Source organism: Ursus maritimus, unplaced genomic scaffold (assembly GCF_017311325.1).
Source record: "Ursus maritimus isolate PB19 unplaced genomic scaffold, ASM1731132v1 scaffold_34, whole genome shotgun sequence".
Lineage (NCBI taxonomy): Eukaryota > Metazoa > Chordata > Mammalia > Carnivora > Ursidae > Ursus > Ursus maritimus.
The window spans coordinates 23,901,754-23,925,047 of NW_024426008.1; the positions used below are offsets into that span (position 1 = coordinate 23,901,754).

General features: G+C 49.0%; 1 long non-coding RNA gene across 1 annotated transcript in view; it reads right to left on the reverse strand.

Annotated features, from left to right (window-relative positions):
- Positions 1-11,322: 11,322 nt before the first annotated feature.
- The window catches only part of LOC103663320, a 90,160-nt gene continuing 78,188 nt past the window's right edge, over positions 11,323-23,294 (reverse strand). The window contains exon 4 of the long non-coding RNA XR_005831862.1: positions 11,323-11,699. This is a non-coding gene — a long non-coding RNA (uncharacterized LOC103663320). The remainder of the gene's footprint in view (positions 11,700-23,294) is intronic.

The following is a 23,294-nucleotide window of genomic DNA, read 5'->3' on the forward strand; positions in this document are numbered from 1 at the left end:
TTCACCATATGCCATGGCAATGGCATCCCACACCAGTGAAGTGGGCTTATTACATTGATGGTATAGTGTTAACATGTGAAGATTTGCCTCTGCGGCAGGACACCCTTCAAGCTTTGCTGGAGCATCTGTGAGGGTAAGGGTGGGCAGTGTACCACATAAAATTCAAGGTCAACATGGACTGCAGTAAGGTTTTTGAGAGTTGTCTGGTCAGATAAGACCGTGTTGTCCCAGAAACTGATTGATAAGGTACAAACCCACCCAACCCCTACAAATGTGAACAAGATGCCAAGACTTCATAGGGATTTGGGGGCTTTGGAGGACTTTTATTCCCCATCTGGCACAGTCCCTCTGTACTTTAGACCACCTGTTAAAGAAAGGGCATGTGTGGGACAGGGGATCAGAGCAGTGAACCACCTTTGAAAAGCAAAAGTACTAGGTGAAGCAGGTTATAGCTTTGGGCATCTCTCAAGCAGGACTACCACCTGAAATAGATGTGTCTGTGACTCCAGGTGATATGCACTGGCCATGTGGCAGAAATAAGAGAATGAGAGAGTATCCCTAGGATTTTGGTCTCAGCTCTGGAAGGGGGCAGAAAGCTGATATGCCCCCACCCTCACGGAGCAACTACTTCTAGCAGTGCACATAGCACTCCTCCAGGTAGAGCCCCTCACTAAAGAACAGTCCATAGTGATAAGGACTTCCCTGCCTGTCAAAGAGTGGGGTAAGAATATGTCCCATTGACCTATTCCTGCTATGGCTCAAACCCCCACTGTGACTGAAGGGCATGACCATTTGCAACAGAGGACCCCCTGTCTGGGAACCCCCTGTCTGCTATTCCACTGTCCATAGAAATGCAGGTACTACTAGACCCTATAGGGTATGTAGGTCCTGCAGGTGTCCCTGCACCTGTTTCTGCCATCCCGGCAGCCCATAGAGTGGAAGCAGCAAAATTCTGGCTGGTGACTGGTGTACAGATAGATCTAGTTTTTGCAGTCTACCACTCTGACTGCGGTCACTATTCAGCCCAACACTGACACCATCTGGAGGGAAACAGGAACAAAGCATAGCAGCCAGTTCACCCAGGGCTGAACTCAGAGCTGCTTTGCTGGTGATCACTCATGAGCACATTAACCCATTGCACTGACAGCTGGGCTGTTCTAAAGGGATGAACCCGATGGCTTGGACCACGGGAAGCCGAGAGTTAGATGATCATGAATGAGTCCTTGTGGGGTCAGGACATGTGGAAAGACATTTAGATCCACTGCAAGAGCATGAGGTAGTCCCCACTGTTTCTCATCTTCCAGCTCCTATGGCACTGACAGCTCCTGGCATCAGAAAGTAGATGCCCCCGCTCAGGCATGAGTCTTTGCGACTGTTTCTCAGCAGATACAGAGACTGGGTGCATAGACGGTGGCCACCGGAGCACCCAGGTGAGGTGGCATATTGCTAAGGATGCCAGATTGCCCTTACAGTACAGCAACTTGGTTAATGCAATGATGCCATGTCCTGTGTGCTTTAAACAGCACCCAAGGCCACTGCCGAAGGAGTCTGGGACCACCCACTGGTGTTCCTAACTGGGGAGGGATTGGCAAATGGATTATACTGGCTCCCTCCTGCTGAGTGAGGGTTGTAAATATGCCTTGGTTTGTGTAGACACCACATCTCGCCTAATCCAAGCTTCCCTGTCACCCTGCAAACCAGGCTGCCACCACTAGGGGTTAGAGAACCTGAGTACCATGGATGGACACCCTCTCTGTACAGACAGTGATTGGAGGGGCCACGTTTCAAAGGTCATGATGTGCAAGATTGGGCAAAAGGCCATGACAATGATGGAGGTTCCATCTCCCCCATAACCAGCAAACAACAGGGTTGGTAGAAAGGAAAAATGGAATATTAAAGCAGCAGATTAAATTACTAACTGATAAAACCACCTTGGCTGGGGGGACTAAAGTACTGTCCAGGATCATTTGAATGATCCGCCAGTAGGGCCTGTTGCCCCGTATGCCAGACCGGGGCCCTTGCGGAGCACCCAACACTGTAGAGGTATGGACATCACAGGACACGGCCATTGCCCCGACTCTCATGGGCGATCAACGTGCTATTCTGCTGAGACCGGCAACCCCATCACACGTGGGAAAGGAATCATGCACTGGAATTTGCAATGGGAAGTCCCACCAGATTGAGTGAGTTATTTCACACTCCTGGGTGGCAGGAAACGACTCAGTCTCCCCTGGGATCCTGCTGTCCTGCTGCGGTAGGAACTATGGAAATGCATTATACCTGGAATGGCGCACACGCCATAGACAGAAGTGAGAAGACGAGTGTCCTGGTGTGGCGTACCCCACCCTCCGTCCACCTCCTCACGGTGCTGCCTCCCCCAGGCCACGTGGCTGGAATGCACAACCTGGTCAAATTCTTAAGGCTGTGGCCACATTAACATCTAAAGATTAGGCCACAAGTGTCATGCTTGTAGAAGGGGAAGACATCCCCCATACAAGTTCCTACAAAATATCTGTCTTTTGACCTTCGGCTCTGCTGCTTCTGTGGTGTCCAGTCACAAGACGAGCACCTGAAGGAAATACCTTTCTACAGCGGGCCCACTCATATGCTCGACAAGGAAATCCAGCCAACTCTTGGGTATGTGGGCAACAGCCCCTCTCCAGCTTGTCAGGATTGCCAGGGTGGGCACTGTCCCTCCAGAGAAGGGATTGGATAGCCCTAAAGCATTACACTGGACAAGAACAAGCTAGAACCAGCACCTTTGGTTCATCTGATATCACTGATACTGACCCAGAAACTTGGCTCGTGCACACACGACTGATAACACCAGACATGGGTATTCTTTTTCTGTCAAACACACGATAGAGGCAGCCCATCAAATTGCTGACTGGAAAGGTCCTAGAAAGACCACTGTCAGAGCCATGAGTGGCTATGCACAGATTTGGGGTGGGTTTATGTGATTTACCCCAGGCTAAGGAGATTTGAAAACCTGGGCATCCCTATGTTGGAAACAGGAAAAAAAAAATCACTCTAAGCAAAATCAACCCAATTTTACCAGAAACATGGGTTTGACGCCACTGGGACTGTGCATCTGTTCTCTCATGTAAAGGGAGGCGACTAGCTTGACACTGACTGGTCATACCATGCAGGTGTTTATTGGGTAGCCCCAAATGGAGCCCAGTGGTTTTGTGGCACAAATCTTTGGCCATGGCTTCTACCTGGGTGGTTGGGCTACTGTATGCTGGGTTTTCCCTGGGCACGGGGAGAACTGGTCCCATGGTAACAACAGTGGACAACCTCCCTCTCCTGAGGCAAGATGGGTACACTCTGTCTTTGATTGGTACAATCATCTGGCTGCCATCTTTGTTTGCTCCAGTGGCTTTGCAGACGTTGCAGCACATACGGCTGTATGTCTGTAAGGACATACAGACCTCACTTAATTCACTTAGCATGCTTCGAAAGATCACGGAAAAAGCTTGCCCTTACTGAACACTGAAACGTCTCTAATGAGAAGAATTGTCCTCCAAAATACAATAGTCTTGGACATTATGACTGCTTTGCAAGAAGTGCTGTGTGTTCACACTTGATGAGTCTGCCACTGTGTCATGTTTAAGTCCTACAAGGATACAGTAAATGCCCTGAATGATCTCACCACTAGCCTTGGATTTAATTAATCGGTGGTTGGGATCATGGGACTCCTGGTGGAAAAAGTTGCCACTGATTCTGGGAATCTTGGTCTTAATCTGTGTTTTCTCTTGCACTGTTGCCATGGCATCTGCCTCCAATGCAGCCAGACAGACGCCACAGGCCCCACCTCCAGGCTAGTGAGGCCCCTTGCTGACCACACAGGGCACACTGCAGAAGGGGTGGGGCATGCACGTGAGGTCATAAGAGCTGGTCATGAAAGGTGGAGCGTTGGGGAGGTCACCGAGAGGATGCGACCATCACGTGCTGTGGTCTGGATCCAGGCAACCAGAGGCTTCTCGCCCCCTCCCCCTTGACTTGAAATGTGGATTTTGCTGCCTTCCCTGCTCCCAGAGACTGCTTCAAGGACGAGGCCTTGAGACAGTGAAGTGGTGTTGGGACTAAACCCAGTTAAGACCTCTCTCTAAACGTTCAAGATGTGGCAAGTGGGTGTGGGGATCTACTCCTTTTGCTGTAAGTGCCCTTGCTTAGTAAGCCTGCCTCTTTCTTTGGTCTCTTCCTGCCCTCTGAACAGGGGCTGCCTGCACATTACATCTGGGAAGCTCCCGAGGATACATGAATTAGATCGTTAACAATAGATCCATGGACATTATGTCTAGACTTTAACAGAACAGGGACACCTAGTAACGTGTACAGAGGACACACAGGAAACTTTGCACATAACACCATTATCCTTGGTGGCATATATCAGGCTTCAATCTCATACCACCGATTTCTGCCCCCAAGAATATGGGATTCTTTGTTAATAAACCCTCTCACAATCATATTGGGAGCTACAATAGTGGCCTAGTACTTGAAATTTAATATGCAAGACTTTCTAGACAGACAGAGGGCCCCCAAATGTGCTCCGTTTTATCCACCTTGCAACCTATGCCCAAAAAAGAGTCACTAAAGGGAAGGAAACCCTTCCAGTTCCCTGTTGGACTGGTAGGAGGTTTAAGTGGAGGAAAAACAGCAGCCACATTTTCCTCAATTCCAAATCAATCAAATCACATTAAGCTTTAAATATTTTGAAACCAGACAATCTCAATGTAACACACATGCCATGGCAGCTCTGTCATCACTGGGTACACAGACAGATGACATTAGCAGCATGTTACAAACCGTACGTGAATTTCACATGGAAGTTAACAGAGCAATGGGAATTCCACATAAAGCAGTTGGAGGAATCGCTAAAAATAACAGAATACCAAAAAACCACCATGAATGATGTTTCTCTATTTGTAGACTGACAATGGTTGCAGTTAAGACTGGTTGAAACGTGGAATACATAGAATCATAGAGCATTTATGATCTAAGACATCGGATAACCCAGCCAGAAGCGAAGTGGGCAACACACAGCCTGATGGTTGTGATTCCTTGGGCAACTGTGGAATTGGACTATTGGCATTTCAAGGAGGACACAGGACATGGAGTATCACACTTCTGTGGTTCCCCAACATCGAAAGACGGAGTGGAGCCTATAGGCCACAGAAGCCCCTTTATGACAGAAGGGAAAACATGTTCTCAGGATGTGTTGGCGGAATGCAGTGAAAATGCCCTTATAGGTCTTAGAACTTTGGCTGTACCTATACGGCCTCAACACCTCCTTACCAGTTACGTAGAATATAGGGAACTGGACCAGGACAGTATGGTGTAAGCCCAGCGTCTCCCTGACCTACTGGAGTCAAGGGAAATGTAAGGACACAACGTGGTGGGATGCGTAACAACCCGAACAGGGCATGAACGTAACCATAGAAAGAAAGGATATTATTCGAGGCTAGAGAAGATAAAGCAACTATTAAAATAACCAGAGAAATATTTCACATTGAACCTCCAAAAATTGATCTAATACATACATGTCGTATGTTAGCAAAGTAAAGACAAGTACGGAAACATTGGAGATTGAGGCTAATAAAGTAAAAGAACTTTTCAGGAAATGGAAAGAGAGCAAAAATACGCATGCCTGAAATAAATTGGCAGCTTGGAATTATGATGTTCTCGTGTCTGGAGACACGCTCGATCGTGCTGTACGTGGTTCTGGCCCCTGGAAGGGGACCTTAAGAAAATAATATTTACTTGAAGACATGATTGTCAAGGAAGGTAACAAGGACTGGTTTAGGCAGTTTAACTCCTGGTCATTCGACGGTTAGATATGGCGCCGTGTTCAAGATTTCTTTGGTGCGCTTGTGCTGACCGTATTAGGTACACAGTGGCTGAAGCGGGTCAGTAAAGTGTGGTGTCAAAAATGCACATCTGGGCAAAAATACTCACAGAATATGACTGATTGGGATTAAGACCCTAAATGATACGCAATCCCAGGGCGGACTGACGTTTCGGTGGACCTGGATTTGTACAGGGCATTCGGCCCTAGTGTGAATCACTGTGTGAGTGATTTGAAACCACAGGGTGGATCGTTGTGTGTTGATTTGATGGGATTTCAAATACACCTGTTTCTGGTGAATTCCACCCCCCCCAATTGTTCTTAGTAGCAAAGTTGTTTTGATCTCAGAACGCAGAAAGTTGTGAGGGGATGGCATCATCCCACCTGCTCTCACCTGTAGGAATTCAGTAGCTCAGCTGCTGTGGGGCCCCCGGGAGGGGTGTCAATGAAGACACAGGTGAAGCAACTATGGTAAGAAAACACTTAGACTGTAAACCCCGACAGCTGTGAGGACCATCCAAGAGTATTCGGTCTGGCAAAGCTAGAATCCGCGGACTTAAAATCTTTCTCCAAAGACCTTGGAACAATGAGTTCCTGCCGAGGAAGACGAGGCCCTTTTATGGGCAGTGGTGAAAGCCACGCAAAGGCCCCTCGGGGGCGTACATCTGGCCCATCAACACCAGCACCCTCCTTCCCTAGAAACATGCTCTAGCAACACCCAGCTTTTAATTTGGTTCTGATAGCCGCAGGCCCGATCTCGGTGGGCAAAGGTGTCTCTCCAAGTGCCGATTCTGTAAACATACACCAACTACACTTGAACTTTACCGCTTTCATCTCCCTTTGCCTGAAACAACAGTGTGACTAATCTAGCATTGGTTTGGGATATATTAATTCTTTAATGGTAAATTAAAAAGCATTACCCTGTATGCTATTGGCTGGAGATATCCACACAGTGACCCAGTGTTAAAGACATTGTTGGCAAAGAACCAGTCTGAGCATATTTGCTCCCCCAAACCAAGCAGACCTCAAGGGGAATATGCGTTTGTGTACGTTAGGACTTGGATTCAGGCAGATGCAGGTAATCCCCCCCCCCCAAGAGTCTGCCACTGACCTCACCTGTCCCGTGTCCCTGGCTCCCCTGACCCGGGAGGCTCACACAGGCACAGCGTACACCCACCAACGCCCCAACCCCCGGCATCATCTCAAGCATGGAAGGCGCCCACCCCTAAGAGTCCTTTTGCGGCAGCCTCTGAAATGACGAGAGACATGTGTACTTACCCTTTTCTGAAGCTCAGGGCTTCTGCAGCCATCAAGGCTCCCGGGTGTCTCTAATTGAGGACGCCCTGGTCAGCATGCTGCAATCAGCCCTTGCGAGCCTTCCAGACTCCTCAGCTCTGCCTGTGGGGACAATGCGTATTTGTGTGGATTAGCACTTGGAAAGAGATGCTGGGGACCCCGCTAGCCCACTCCTGCGAACTGGCCTCTCCAGACCCCTGCCCTGGACCAGACCTCTGGCTGTGCGCGCCCCTGCGAGGCTGGAGCAAGCTCCCGAAGCAGACCGTCAGCATGCAGACGGTAGCCCGGCGTCATCCCAGCCTTGGGATGGTCCTGAACCACGTGCATAGCTTCCAGGCTGGAAGGAGCCCACCACTCAAAAACCCTTCTGACACGCACCTTTCAACCGGCCAGGCTCAGTCCCCATTTGGAATGGCTGCGTGATGGGTCCCAGGCTTACCAGGAATCAAGGCTCCCAGGTGTGTCTTCGGGAGGGAGAGTCCTGCACCCGACAAGCCACGTCCTGGCCGTCCAGACTTCTCCATCTGTGCCTTCAGAGAGGATATGCACAACTGTGCAGGACGGGCTTGGAACAGGCAGGTGCGCTGTAACCCCAAGAGCCTGCTCTGGAGACCCAGCTTCTCAAGCCGCTCGGTCTGTTCCAAAATTCCAAATCACCGGCTCCGCGGACCTCCCAGCTCGCCCATGCGCAGTACGTGCCCCATCAGCCCGCCAGCGGCAGCTGGGGCCCTCCATGCCCGTGGGGGGTGAGCTGGTCCTGAACCACCTGCCTAACCAACAGGCCACTGAGATCAAAACCCCACAAATATTTATCGATCCATTTTTTTTTAAAGGTTTTCCTCTAGTAACTTTAGGATGGGGCTATATCCCATGATATAGGTCTACAATTTAATGAAAACCCCACAAATATTCCTGAAAAGCAGCTTTAACCTGGTGACCATCGGCCCCCGTTTGCACTGACTGCCTGATCAAATCCTTGCCTTCTCCAGAACTCGAGGCACCCAGGTGTCTCTTATAGGAGGATGACCCAGGCCAGACCCACCCCCGCAAGGCAGTTCAGTTCCCTCTAGCTCAGGCTTAAAGGGAAATAGGCCTATTTGTATAGGTTCAGGCTTGGAAGCAGATTTCATGTACCCCCAACAGCCAGTCCTTGAGACGCTGCCACACCCAACACTTGCCCTGACCGGGTCCCTGGATGCCCTGGCTGCCCTGGCTTGGGCAGCTCGAGAATGTCATTGGCACACCTGTCAGCCAGCTGAACACCTCCAGCCAGTGGAGATTCGGATCTGTCCCAAATCACCCCCAACAGCCTCCAGGGTGGAAGAAGCCCTCCCTCCGAATACTTTTCTCAGGTGGCAGCTTGACACTGTGACAGACGGGCCCTGGTGGGATTGGCTGCCTGCTTAATCGGGTCCCAAGCCCAGAAGTCAAGGCTCTCCCAGGTGTCTCATAGTGAAGGATACCCTGGCAGCCACACGACCGGCAGGCAGAGCAGACCAGACTCCTCCAGCTTTACCTTGGGAGGGGGGGTGGAATAGGCTCATTTGTGTAGGATAGGGCTTGGAATGAGGCAGAAGCTTTGGACCATCCCAGGCCTGCTCCAGAGACACAACCTCTCTGCACACTTGCCCTGTTCACTAGCTCCCTGACCTGCAAGGCTCGAGCATGCTCAGTAGGCTCCTACTCAGCCTGTTTGGGGGAATCTGGGGCCCTCCTGGCCCTGGGAGCTCAGGTCGGTCCCGAACCACCAGGACAGCCTCCTGGCCAGAGGGATCCCAGCCCCGAGCGTTTATCAGAGGTGACAGCTTGAGTGTGGTCCCCATTTGGACTGCTTGCCCGATGGGGTCTCCAGCTGCTCCAGCAATCAGGGCCCCCAGAGGTCTTCTGCAGGACGGTTACCCCTGCCAGCCAGCTCCCACCCGGCTCTGGCAAGGCTGTGCCGTTGCCTCCAGATTGGCCTTCAGGAAGTGTGTGCATTTGTGTCAATTAAGGCCGCCAATGAAGCAGATGCCAGGTACCCTCAAATAGCCCCTGCTGCGAGCCGGCCTCTCCCTACACACGCCCTGGTCCAGGTGGCCGGTGCCTGGACCTGAACGGCCTGTGGACTCACCGTCTGCCCCTCGTCAATCTACATTTCTCCACGTCTGCCTCCCAGCAGGATACGTGCCTTTGTGTAGGTTTGGACAGAAATCAGGCAGACGTGTATCCCCAGGCGCCCGCTCCTATGACTTGGCCTAGCCCTGTAGCTTTCCTGGTTTCGGTGCCTGGCTCCCCCCAGCTTCTTTGGCCTTGCGGACCCCGTGAGCTGGTCTTGGTGAGCCCAGTTGTGGAGCTCGGGCCCACCCTCAACCACGTGCAGAGCCTCCAGGGTACGGGAAGCCCACCCACCGAAAAGCTTGCTGAGGTGACAGCTTTAAACTGGTAACAGTCACTCCCCATTTACACAGACTGCCTGGCGGGGTGGCGGGGGGGGTGAGGGGGTTTGCCAAGCTTCTCCAGGGCTCAAGGCCCCTGGGTGTAGCTTTTTGAAGGCCACCCAGCCCGTGGTTAGGCCTTGACCCAGGAGGACAATGCAAGTTCTCCAGCTCTTCCCAAAGGGGGCAGAGGCCCGATTATGCAGGTTAAGGCGTAGAAAAGGCTGATGCCCGGTACCCCCAACAATTTCCTCCTGGTAACCAGTCTCGCTGGGCATTGCCCTGTTCTAGGTCCCGGATATTTTGGCCTGTTGTGAGCTGGCCTGGGGCTGCCAGGGACAACCCAGGCCTGGGGACATATGGCCTAACCCAACCAGCTTCAGAGCCTCCAGGGTGGAGGGAGCCCACGCTCTGAGTAGCTTTCGGAGACTTCCTGTTACACTAAGGACTGTCAGTCCTCTTTCGGGGGCCGGTTGCCTCTCAGGCCTGGGGCTTCTCCAGCAATCACGGCTTCCCAGGTATCTCTTCTGGGAGGGTACCCCCAACCACCGCACACGGCCCTTCTCTCACGGCTCTCAGGTGCTCCTACTGCTGTGACTGGTGCTCTTCAGCCACTTGTCCTTAGTTACCCGGACCTGGGGCGCCCAACAGATAGACAGGGAGCACCCTGTCAGTTGGCCTTGGGCTGCAAGGTGCGCTCCAAATCTCTGGAGCTCTAGCTTGACCACGAGCACCCGAATGGGCTCAGGGTGCTGGAGGGCCACACCCTGAATATTTTTCTGAGGCTACGCTCCTGTTCATATCAACAGATTTCTGGTCCAGATGCCAGTCATCCTGTTGAATTTTAAAGAGCAGCTGCTTGTAAAACGGTGGCTGCTTCTGGCCCCGTTTAAAGGTCTTTCTGCCCAGTTTGAACTCCTTAGCTATGTGTTTCAAAAAGGAAAATGGAGTTTTTCTCAAAATGGAGTTTTTCATGTACAGAAGTTTTACCCAAGTCCACACCAGGGATCTCGAACACAGCAAGGTCTTCAGAAGCTGGTCATAGCTTTCAGAGGACAAGAAGGTTGTCTAACGACAAGCCCTAGCTTGCAAATAGGCACCTGCTCCCCCCCAGGGGCAGAGCTGGTGGATCCTGGGCTGCATAGCCAGGGAGGGGCAGGGCTGCTGGCTGGTGATTCCCCCAAGAATAGAGCTCTGGTTGCTGGAGAAGCGAGGACCTGCTAGGCTGCAAATCTGCTAGCATTGACAGATGCTTCAAGGTGATTTGGGAGGTATGGGGCTGGGCTCTTCACACCCAGCAGGGGTGAGTTGGGTCACATGATGCAGGAAAAGTGGGCCCAAGGCCTTCCCACCTGCTCTGTGCTGCCGGGAAAGCCACCGCGCTCCAGGGGAAGACCATAGTCTCTCAGGCTGAAGTCACATTTCCCATTCCTGTTTGGTTTCACCTGTTTTGTTCACTGCAAATCCCCCCAAGCCAGGGGGTATGGGAAGGCAGTGGGAAGAGCACTGACCAGCTGTGTCCCCAACTCACCACCCTCATTCAAGCCTTCAGTGGAGGCTCCATGGGGCAGGGACCTGGGGTTTGTTCACGATACAGCCATGGCAGGTCCTGCCACCAAGTAGGTATCCATCCACTTTGTGAAGGATGCATTCCGCTGGGAGTCTGGAGTTGGGGGGGACAAAGAACTTGACTGTGGACTCGTGTCTTCAGTCCTAGAAGAACCCCAGAATGGGGGGGGGGACATGTGAAAAGTTGTTCAAAGCGGCTGTTAAAAACCTTTATTATGACAGGTGTTTAGAACCAGTTAAAAGTTCTAGAGACGTCCAGAAGGCACCTCCTGGAAAGACACTGAGATCCCCACCCTACCCAGGGCGGTGGGGTGACCTCAGTCTCGGCATGCTTGTGTAGGGAGAGGGGTGCATGGGGAACACTGAACAGGAGAAAGAAGGTGAGGGTAGGCAACTTGGAGTAAAGAGGGGAGGGGACAGAGAGGGAGGGAGGGAGGAAGGGCTGCGTCAGGTCTACATGGCTACGAACCTCAAATGTTGAGACCCCCACCAGAGCACCACAGGTTGGTCGGGAATGCAGTGCTCACAGCCTGACTGGTGTGTTGTTGGAACCTTGCAGCTTGGGTCCTAATCTGAAACATAACAGAGAAGGGAGTCCCTGTGTTAAGAGCCTGTGGTTCCACCTTTTGGACTCCAGTTTCCCCTTTCTGACCCTGAAGCAGGATGGTGAGCAGGGGGGCAAGGTGGCTCGTGCCCTAGAAGAGTCCCCTTCAGAGGCCTCCAGACTTCAACCCCAGAGAACCCAAGGCCTGGAGTCAGCAGCCCCACCCAACCTGTGCCTGCCTGAGTCTTGGGATCCCACTGGAGAAGAGTGCCTGTGGCTCCGTTAACCTACTCCTATGTCTACACAGTCTTTGGGCTGGGTGTTTTGGGATTTGTCTTTTTCTGACCTCTGGCGTCCTGGCAGCTCCCAGGCCATGAGCCATCCTGTAGGGGTGTCCAGGGGTCACAAGGGTTCTTCCAATTGGAGCTGGGCTTGCAAAGAGCAAGGGCTCCCCAGATCTGCTCCCCTGGCCTAGGCTGCACACACTGATCCAAGGCTCCTGGGCGGAGGTGACCCAAAATAGGGAACCTCCTGTCTGCCGTCACTCATCTCTGACCTGCAGAGCCCAGAGGTGGCCTAAACAGGCTTTTATACCCAACCCAAATATCTCCCAAAACTGAAGGTCAGCAAAAATAGTGTGGAAGAGAAGAAATGAGACTACCTCTCTTTGGGGATGACATGCTCCTATATGCAGAAAAATCCCCGATAATCCACACACAAAAACTAACAGAGTCAATAGACTAACTCTGTAAAGTTGCAGGGTATGAGATAGACAAAAAAGAGTTGTTTCTATACACTAGCAATGAACAATCTGAAAAGCAAATTAAGAAAATAGTTTTATTAAGAAAATAGTTTTATTTACAATAGCACCCCTAACAATAAAATATCTGTGAATACATCTATTCAAGGAAGCAAAAGACTTACCCACTGAAAACTCTACGACATTGCTGCATGAGATTAAAGAATGGAAGGATAGCCCGTGCTCACAGACTGGAAGATTCCTTGGCATGAAGGGGGCACTGGCCCCCCAAAGGGATCTGCAGACCCAGTACAGTCCTATTCAATGTTTTTCTTCTGCATTTTCTAATTGCTGTCAATCCCTTACAGTAATTTCCTTTCAGACATTGTAGTGGGCATCCCTTGAAGTTAGATTGGGTCATTTATCTATTTTCCATTTGTCTCAACGTCTTGAACTTAGGGACTACTGTTTTAATAAATGTTCTCATGTCCTTTTCATCCCAGAATCACTAAGATACCTGTGCCAGCTCGGGGTCAAACTCTCTCAGGCAGTCAATGGGAGCAGGTGCAGGGCTCCCCTGTTTGTTTCCCGTCCTTTGGGCATTCCCATCCTCTTCGGCCTGATGCCCAGTATCTTGAAAATCTGCATTTCATGTATTTTGTGTGGTTTTGTTTGTGCTGTTCTCTTGCAGTGGCAGGCCAGCAGACCCCGTTCCTGTTACTCTGTACCGGTCTGGCATCCCCTATTTTAAAATCAAGGTTGGAAAATGTCGATCTAGATTCCAAGTAGAATAGAGTCTCTATTACAGAATAGAGACTACAGCCACAGCCAGGGGGAATCCTTGAAGGAAGAAAAAGCCCTTAAGTTTGTATTTAAAAAGGACCATGTCAGTTCTAAGAGCAGTTTTGCTTGACTCTGTCTGGGATTGCAAGAAGCCTCATGATCCATCACCCAAGAGCTGAGTGGGTGTTCCTGTGAGGTCTGTGGTGGAAACAGGATCTCTGCCAGATGACAGGCCTCTGTAAAAGACTTTCTTCTTCTTTTCTTTTTTAAGATTTTATTTATTTATATATTTAGAGAGAGTGAGTGAGTGTACAAGCGGGGGGAGGTGCAGGGGAGAGGGAGAGAGAATCCCAAGCGGACTCTGCACTCCGTATGTGGAACCCCCACGCCGGGCGGATCCCACTGCCCCGAGATCACGACCCTAGCCCAAATCAAGAGCCGGATGCCCAAGCCACTGAGCCACCCAAGAGCCCCTAAAAGACATTCTTTAAAGATTTGATCATTCTATTCTGTCAAAGGTCCTCCAAAGGATTAAGATGACTACAAAGTTGCCTGATGGGAAGTCCCCACTTTCTCTGGGGTTTTGTAGGGTGTCCCTGGGAACACTGGGCTCAGACCGATTTCTATTCCCTGGGGAGTGAGCAAGAGACAGCAGCTTTGCCCAATGGATGGGCTGCAACCCAAGCACTGGAGGGAGGACAAAGGTTCCCAGATGCCTCCCAGTGCTGCTCCAAAGGAAACCCCCAAAAGGGCTCCACTCACCAGACCCTTCCCTAAGCATCCCAGAATCACTAACTTCTGCGCATGCCCAGTGGGCCTGTTACTTAAACAGGACGCTAGGGAAGCGCCCCAGTTAGAGGTGCACCCACAGCCTGAAGTGGGGCAGTCAAGTTTCAGGTATCTGAAAACACCTCACAGGGACAGACAAGTCTCCAAAGAAAGGAGTGAGCACAACACTAAGAATTGTATCCTCATAAATGGGACATTTCCTCCCGTTACCTACCCCCAGTTGCCTTCCCATTTGGGTAATCCCGCTCTGGTCCTCCTCTTGCATCCTCCCCAGCCTCCTTGGTCTCCTCCGCAGACTTTTCTTGTCACCACTCTTCCGTCTCCCTGCAACTGCTGCCCCAGCCCCGCCGGCGCGCGCGCACCCGCACACATGCACACATGCACAGGGACACACACACACACACACACACACACACACACACAGCGGCCAACACAAGAGAGGCTGCCCGGTCTGCGAGGACGACGAGGGAAGCGTTTCCGCCAGCGGGGAAGCGCAGATCCATCTCTCTCGGTCGGAGCCTGGTTTGGAGGAGACCGAGGAAGGTGGCCTTACCCGAGGAGCTCATCCTCTACAGCCAACCCCCCAAGCCCGCGCAGCGCCGCCCGGGCCAGCCCCGGGGATGCGTGACCGCAAGTCAGGAACCTCTGTGCACGCAGGCTGACACGCGAGCCCGGCAAGATCCCGACTCACGGCACATCCTAGTGCCCGCTTCTTTACCAGGCGAATTCCCAGGGAAGCACCGCCGCGCCCCCTCGTGGCCTCCGGCGGGAGGTGCACAAGAATCCCCGCGTTCGGGCGAGGGTAGGTCCAAACAAAACCATTCCATTGGCCCCCTGAGATCCAGCTGCGAGTTCATAGCCAGAGGTGAGTGGGGTCCCAGGCACACGGACTCCGCCACCGCCTTCCCTTCCTCCACCATTGCACTCTTCGCCCCGGACGAGATTTCTACAGTCTGCCTTTGCAGGGGGAAAAAAGCCACATCTGGAAAACACAACTACTCTAAAGAGGGAGTCCCTGTGCAATTTTAGGGTCATCAGCGGACACTTCTAGGCTTCTACCTTGGCTTCGTTTTCATTTGCTGTTCTAGATTGTGCTCTGGGGTACTGTCTTAATTTTACTAACCTGGCAAAATTAGAAAATATATGTTTTTAGTTTCAATATTTATTAGTTGGCCCCTGAGTCAATCGTGTGGCAGTAGGCAGAATAATGCCCCTCCCCTGCCGAGGAGGTCCCCATTCGAGGCCCTGGAACCTGTGGATATGTTATAATCACATAGCAAAGGGGGCTTTGCAGATGTGCTTAGTTAGGTTAAGGACCTTAGATGAGTAGGTTATCCTGGACTTCCACGTCATTACATGACGGCTTTAAGAGTGGAAGGGGCAGAAAACGAGGTCAGAATGATGCCTTGTGAGGAGGGCTCTACCTGCTGTTGCTAGTGCTGAAGATGGAGGAAGGGGCCCTGAGCCAAGGAATGGGGGGTGGGGTCCCTAAGTGCTGGAAAAGGCAAAGAAACAGACTGTCCCCTAGAGCCTCCGGAAGGGAAGGCAGCCCTGGAGACACCTGGATTTTCATCCAGTGAGATCCTTGTTGGAATCCTAACCCATAGAACAGTGAGATAATAAATGTGTGTTCTTTTAGGCCACTAAGTTTATGGTAACTTGTCAGGACAGCAATAGAAACCAGTACACATGTCATTGGCTCGAGCGGTAATACAATCTGCTGGGTGTAATAAAGGCTGTATGCATTCTGCAGGTTGTATCAGGTCGAGAGCTAGTTTTACACATTTAAAGTGTTACATTAGGCACCTGCCTCTTTCTCCTTTCCATTCTTTCCCGTAGGGTCACCCCGTTCCCTGCACAGAGCGCCAACATGGTTCTTAGGTGAATTACACAAATGGGAAGCCAGTGGTTGTCACACACAAGTTTTTTTAAAGAATGGGCTCTGTTTCTGTCGCATTTAGGTAAGAAGAATATAACATACAGAATGTTAAATACTGGAGCACCCTCTTCTCAAAGATACGGTTTTTTTGCAACTAGTTTTATTACAGCACAGAGCTACTTTTTAACATTTCACAGAGTGGAATGCAAGAATGGTTTTCAGTCTTTTCCCCAAAAAGGATTTATGACTGGACTCTGAGCTGATCTGATATTTCCTTAATACCTTGCTGCTCTCATAAATGTTATGCACATAAAATGGATTTCTTAGAAGCAATATTTGAGTTCTTCACGGATTACTGATTATTTGATCAACACCGACCAGACCTGGGAGCACAGGGATGAAGGCAAAATTGCTGGGATACTTGAATAAGCACAAGGCAAGAGGGCCTCACATTTGCTACTGCGTCTTTAAGTAATACTTTATGGTGTTGCTGGCTTTTCATCCATCCTGCTGCTTCTGTCAGTGAGCTCTGCCGTATTGACAGCCAAACACGCTCACGGAACCACTGAAGCCACTGAGTGTGAAAGTGGATGTTGAGGCCACTCCATCCATAATGAAAGTGGGGCATGTCTTCACCCCAGGCAGGAGTCTGTTCGTGGATCTTTTTGGTGGTGGTGGTGGTAGCAACAGTGGTTGTTTGTTCTTAGTCTTGTTTAAATTTTTCAACTGTTTCTGGGGAATAACTGTGGAGTGATAGTTTTATTTTAATGCTGGAGGGCGAAAGGACATAAGGAATAGCTGAAGATGTTTATGCCAACATCTATGGAATGACTTATATACTTTTCAGTGACAGGTTCTTAATTAAAGGAAAATGAATTGATTTACAGTTTTGACTCAGTGTTGCAGAACAAGGTTCTGTGAACTGTGGTCTGCAGCCCACTGCACCAGAGCCTTCTGGGGTGTTGACGTGAAACATGAGGAACCCAGGGCCGCCCACCAACTAAACCTCTTGGGACTGGAGCCGAGGAAGTTCTTCTATAATCTCCACCATAGACTCGAAGTCTGCCCAAACCTAAGAATTGCTGTCTCATATTTTTCGACTGGGGATTCTCATAAAATGACAACGGAGAAACGTATTCTTGTAAACTTAGACTTCACATATTAGGCTCTGAGCTACTTAACAAGTGTGTCTTTCCTACTCTTTCACACGCAGCCTAGAGACTGGTGCTGAAACTGGAAACAAAGCAGGTGAAGAAAAAATGTTTATTTCTTTGTATAACATTTTGCTTTTCTAGGCACCAAAATGACGGTGTTTCATTTCCTCTAATGGACCCTGTCCACCAGTTTTATTGGCTGTCAACATGTCGCTATAGCAACGCATATGAATGTGGACCCTACATTTATACACACATTCTAAAGCACCGTGAGACACAGCCTAGGCTTTTGCACAAAAAGATCAACCGCACACGCAAATGATCACTGGTTTGCTTCACACAAGACTTTCAGTGGGCTTGGTCTGGCCATTAGTCCCAGTTCCCCAGAGTTCAGATGATCAAATGGGACAGTGTATTTAGAGTGAGGTCACCACACTTTGGAGATCATAAAAGAACGGAAATGGGAGGTGCTGGGCTAAGCAGGAGATGGCACCAGGGAAGCCACTGCTTTCATCATGTGGATTCAAAGTACTGGGGTGCTGCAGTGTAGACAGACACCCAGTCTGATGGTGACTCAGCTGAGCTGGCCCTGGGTCAGGCGTGGGTCTGGGAGTAGGGCTGGATGAGCCCCACTGGCCAGCAGCACACCGCTGCTCCATCACGTTTTTAGAACTGCCAAGGAGCTCCAGTGTTGGGACCACGTGCCCCATTCCTCGGAAGCAGGGCCCTGCTTCCCGAGTTGACCATTTGAGGATGAGCGCCGAGGGGAGATGCAGTGGGACGCAGATGCCACATATGCCATGTATCACAGGCAAGCAGTGATACTGGCCACAGGCCTTCATCAAATGCACCCATGTTCCAGCAATGAGCTATGTCAGGTAAATGAGGACCATGAATATCCTTTTGTCAGTTCAGTTATGTTTTGTCACCCAACGAGTATATGGAAAAGATTTCAATTCACAGATCTTATTGGATTGTAGAATTAAGGATAAAGGATTATGGGGCTTTAGTGGTAGTGCTTTGAAATGAATCCTAAAAGACCCATAAAAATGGATAAAGACATGAAAGGGGAAGTATTTCAGGATGAAGCTGTTTGCAGAGACTAACTCCAAAGTTCTATGATGTTCCTCTGTTTCCTTCCCTAAATCCAAATTCTCACAAAGCTTTGCTTACTATTTATTCCCCTTTATCTTCCTGACAGCACCTAGATTAGACCCTCATCATTTCATGCCCGGAACATCACTGCCCCCATTCAGTAGGCTTCTCCAGTTCTAATGTCTCCTGACTGTAGCTGGCCACCATTCTTACCATCAGAGAGTTCTGTTTCTGTCACGTACCTACTGTACTCAGAAAAAAGTACTCATTTTCCATTGTCTGCTATGTGGAATGCACTTTCATCCAATCCAATCGTAGGCCTTCTACATGCTGGCAACTGTTCTTTCAACTGACCTGACTTCTCACACCTTCCCGACAAAACACTCTCCCTGAGGCAAGTAGGACCCAACACTCCCACAACTTTGTGCATAAGCTATTCTCTCAGCCTGCTGTCCTCCTATATTTCTTCAATTTCTGGTTCACCTTCTCATCAGTAAGTCAGGAAATTCATCCAGGCTTTATGAAAACTCAAAGTTTGCCAAACAGTGAACATTCTTAATAAACCACATTAATAAACCATATGGAATTTTAAAACATATAATCAAAAGAACTTAGAATTAAAAGGTTAGGGAGTCAACATCTCACCCAAAGCAAGAAATGCTTCCATAGGATCTTTGACAAACCGTCCTTTCTATGTAAAAGAGGCTTGGATGGGAGCTTACTTCTTACAAACCGGCCATTCCTTCACTAGAAGGCTTGAGCAGCGAGGAAAGCATCAATTAAGTAGATTCCTTAACCTGTACCCTTTTCCCCTTGTTCAGCCCTCCAAAGGGACACAAAACACATCAGCTCTTCTTCACCCGACAATTCTTCAAATATTTAAAAGCCAGTTCTCATCCCCTCATCATCTTTCCAGGCCTAAACATTTTTAGTTTCTTCAACCAGTTTGAGATTCTGGTCCTTCATTATTGTGGTCCCTGTCTTAGTGATGTTCCCTCGTTTGTCAATGTCCCTTAAGTGCCTCACAATCTACCAATATTTCTGACATGGTCTCATCACATGGACACCACTCTTACACAACTGCGGTCTCAGGTGGAGTTGGCTTTTCTAACGACCTTGACCTATGAGTTCCCTGTGTACATGTGTTTGCACTTAACTCTCTCATCCTCAAGCCTCGGCTACAGGGCCAGACCTCCCCATTCCCCTGTACTCGTGCCACTGATACTAGCTCAGGACTTTCTGTTTTGTATTTGCTGAATTTCATCATACTGACATCAGCCCTCTGTTGCAGACTGCTTGGATTTATTAATGTTTAGAATACCCTCCGATTGAAGCATGGGGGAAATACAAGATTCTCAAATACTAGGCTATCATTTCAGCAAGTGGTGAAAGTGCTCCATAAAAAGAGTTTAAAAATTTAGATTCAGGCTTGAAATTCAGCTTCTATTAGTGGTATTTCTGTAATTTTTTTTTTTATCTTTTAATTTTCTCACTGTGGAGTGGGTCAGTGTGGGAGCAGGCTGTTACTACATTGGCTGTGTGGGTGGTCAGTGTGTATTATTCCCCAAATTTAAGACCTTTTCAAATGATGGTACCACCAGGACAGTTCCTTATATTTAAAAAAAATCTTGTATAATCCGGACTTTGATTAACTTGTCTCTGGACATCTGGGTAGGTGAGGTTGGACTTTTGTGGTCTATTTTTAGGGTTGGCAGGGCTGGGTCTTGCTCATGAGACCAGCCTCTGGGTTTTCTGTATGAGGGCTCTCTATCTTCTTTTTGGGAGTCTCATGCTTGGCTAGGGGTCTTTCTGAAACAGAACTCTTAGCTTTCCAGATGTCCACAACTCCCAAGGTAAAGGGAGTCTATGATCATAAGCAAGGGAAGGAAACTTGTGGGGTGGGGGAGCACCTTACAGTCCCTTCTTGGAATTGCCATGAAGTGCCTCATAGATCTGTAGCTCTGACTGGAGGGACCTCAAGAGCTGCTGTTTCTCTTCACACTGTTGCTGCGGGAGGCCAGCTTATGCTGCAGATGCCAGGGTAGAGGCAAGGGTCTGCTGAGCTGGCAAGGGTCCCCAGGGCAACCAGCTGTGAGCTAGCCTTTGCATCAGAGTTTTAGCCCTAGATGTCAACCCAGGGGTCATGAAACCCACCGCTTTTATTTTACAGATGTGGAAACAGAGACTCAGAGAGGTGAAGTAACTTTGCCTGATGTCATGCCATTAGCTACAGTAGCTAGGGGCAGACACCACAGCTTCACGTTCTTACTGCCCCTGCTCTTTTCATGGTGACAAGCAGTTATACCGTTCATGCTGGGGCTTAGTGTCAGGGCTGGTGTAGATGTTTCCTACATTACAGTGAGACTAGTATTTTTAAATAAACTGGAAGCATGAGAACATTCTTTCTCCAGTATCCGATATGCTGCATCCTTCTATAACAAAACTTTAGCCTCCCAACTTTGGAGAGAAAAAGATGTTCCCACAGAAGTCTTCCCTTCTGCTCCAAGTCACCCATAATCAGGAATAGCGGAGAAGAAACAGATTTCCAAATGAGGCCATTAACTGTCTTGCCAATATCCCTTCTAAATCTGAAAATGGGGCCATTTTCCTTATCAATGGACTCCCTCTTACCTGGAGTAGTTCTCCTGGAGGGTTAGTTGTTCCTCCTGGAAAAGCAAGATCTCCTGTTGCTTCTCCTTCGAGTCTTCCAAAAGCTGCTCCATCCCACCTTTTGGTCCTCCAGCTCCATTTCTAGCTCTTGAAGCCAGGACAGAGAGGAGCATTCTGTTTTCTGGGAAAGCTCTGGTGAGTAGGGACACAGGGGTATTTATACCATGGGGCTAAGGGTCAGCAGGAAGATGAGCCCTAGAACATCCATCCTGACAAATAGAACTAAGACAAGAGAAAAGCCAGCTTGGGCTGCAGCTGCCCAGGGAAGCAAGACAAGTGTCACCTCACTGTGTCCACACACCCTCCATCTTTGTAATACCTGTGATCCTCTGATTTACTAAGGTGTGTCTTGCTTTTCAGAGAAAATACTCTGGTTTCTAATGCTCACTATTTTCTAAGTTTTCACATACCCTCTGTACAAAAATCTATTCTTGAATTTTGCCAAAGATCATCAACAAGTTTGTCTACAGATTTTAGAATACATTAGGTTCATCATTTTGAAAATTGGGACATCTGTTCTTTTCTGGGCTTGCAGCATCTCTCGCTCTTCCTGATTTCTCAAAGACTGTTGATGGGGATTCTGAGGATAAGGCTGCAGCGCCGTCAATCCTCTGGGGAGAGGTCACCTGGGCCAGACAGACTGTACTCATTTACATCTTATTATCTTCTCCCCTGTGAGGTCTGTGCTCATGTTGCCAGGCATGCAGTGGTGGTTTAGTAGTTCTGTCTTCTCTCTTATCTATTAAATTCTGTTACTTCCCTAGCACTAACCTTTCCCCTCACATCCTCTTGCTCTGAGGTGAATTTATAAATACCACTTGATGTCTTTTCTGGTTCCACAAGCATTCTTTCATTCTGGGCTTAAGCCTTTTTGACACTATTCTTAGTCTTTTATGGCTATTCAATAAATATTTGTAAATAAAAATAATTTGTTCTTGATAATATACTGATTTGATCAAGTCAATTAACACTGAGATTTGATCAAGTCAATTAACACTGAGCTGTCCCCTGGGCCACACAAGAAATAATGCTCCACCATGGATGCCCATTGAATAGGGTTGGGAAAGCACTGGAGGACATTTCATTGGTACCTCCAGACACAGAGTCACGAAGATTACTGACCAGAGAGGAGCCTTGAGTGCATGAGTGAGGGGACGTGGTGAGGAGATATGGGGAGGGCAGTTCAGTACCAGGAGGAACACACAGAGCTGCAGTAAAGCCTGGAGAGGTAGACCAGATACCTAAATGGTATCCAGTTTGATAGCTAATGACTGAATATCTGAGTATCTGTGGGTTTGCATAGGAGTGGTAGACTTCCTGGTGCTATTTGTTTTTGAAAAGTCTAGGAGTGTGAGCACCCATAGCTGGGACCTCTCAGGAAACAGCTCCTTCTAGACTGAGAATAGTCATGGGACTTCATGCTGATGGATCTGGGTAGCTCTGTTATTTCCACCTTCTTCTCTTTGCTTCTCCAGTTGGTGACTGGTATGGCCAGGGAGGAAAGGGACCCAGGAATGACCACTGTTTATGGCTTTTATTACCCACTTCTGGAAACATGACTCTGCCTGAAGGCTCTGGTTTTCTCCCCTAAGGGCTTGTTGTTCCTTGTTGTAGAGTTGAGGTGTTGACTCAAGGCTTGGACATAGAAGTTAAAGGTGGACCCTTGTCCCAGAAAGTACAAGATGAATTATCTATTTGGGTAATAGATGCTTTCAAAAGTTGTCCATTCTGTATCTCCAAAGATACTGTCCCAACCCTGCAGACACCTCTGGGGCTCAAGGCCTGGGCCTAAAGCCTGATGGACAGAGTGCTTGGTTTCCATGTGCCTCCTCTCAGTGGCTCTGTGCATATTAATTGTAGTCATCATTTTTTTAGAGCAGGCTCCATGTCCAGCATGGAGCCCAACATGGGGCTGAGATCAGGACCCCGAGATCAGGACCCAAGCTGAAATCAAGAGTCGGATGCTTAACTGATTGAGTCACCGAGGAGCCCCTAACTGCAGTAATCATGCTGTCAAAACAGGACCTGTGTTATAAATAGTTCTTATGTTTTGGCCACCTTCATCCAGTTCTTCCCATCCCCAAACCCCTGCCTCTGCAAACCACAAATATGATCTCCTTTTGATGAGTTTAGTTTTTTGTTTTTTAATTATTTTAGATTCCACATATAAGTGAGATCACACAGTATTAGGTTTTCTCAGTCTTATTTCACTAAGCTTAATGCCCTCAAGGTCCATCCATGTGGTTGCATATGGTAGGATTTCCATCTTTTTTATGGATAAATAATATTTATATATATATCACAACTTCTTTATTCATTCATAGGTCAATGGACACTTAGATTGTTTTCATGTCTTCACTAATGTAGATAATGCTATTTTCATGGGGTGTGTGGCTATTTCTTTGACAGTGATTTCTGTTTCCTTCAAACATCCCAAAACTGGAATTGCTGGATCATATGGTAGTTCTTTTTTTTTTTTTTAAGATTTTGTTTATTGGACAGAGAGAGAGCACA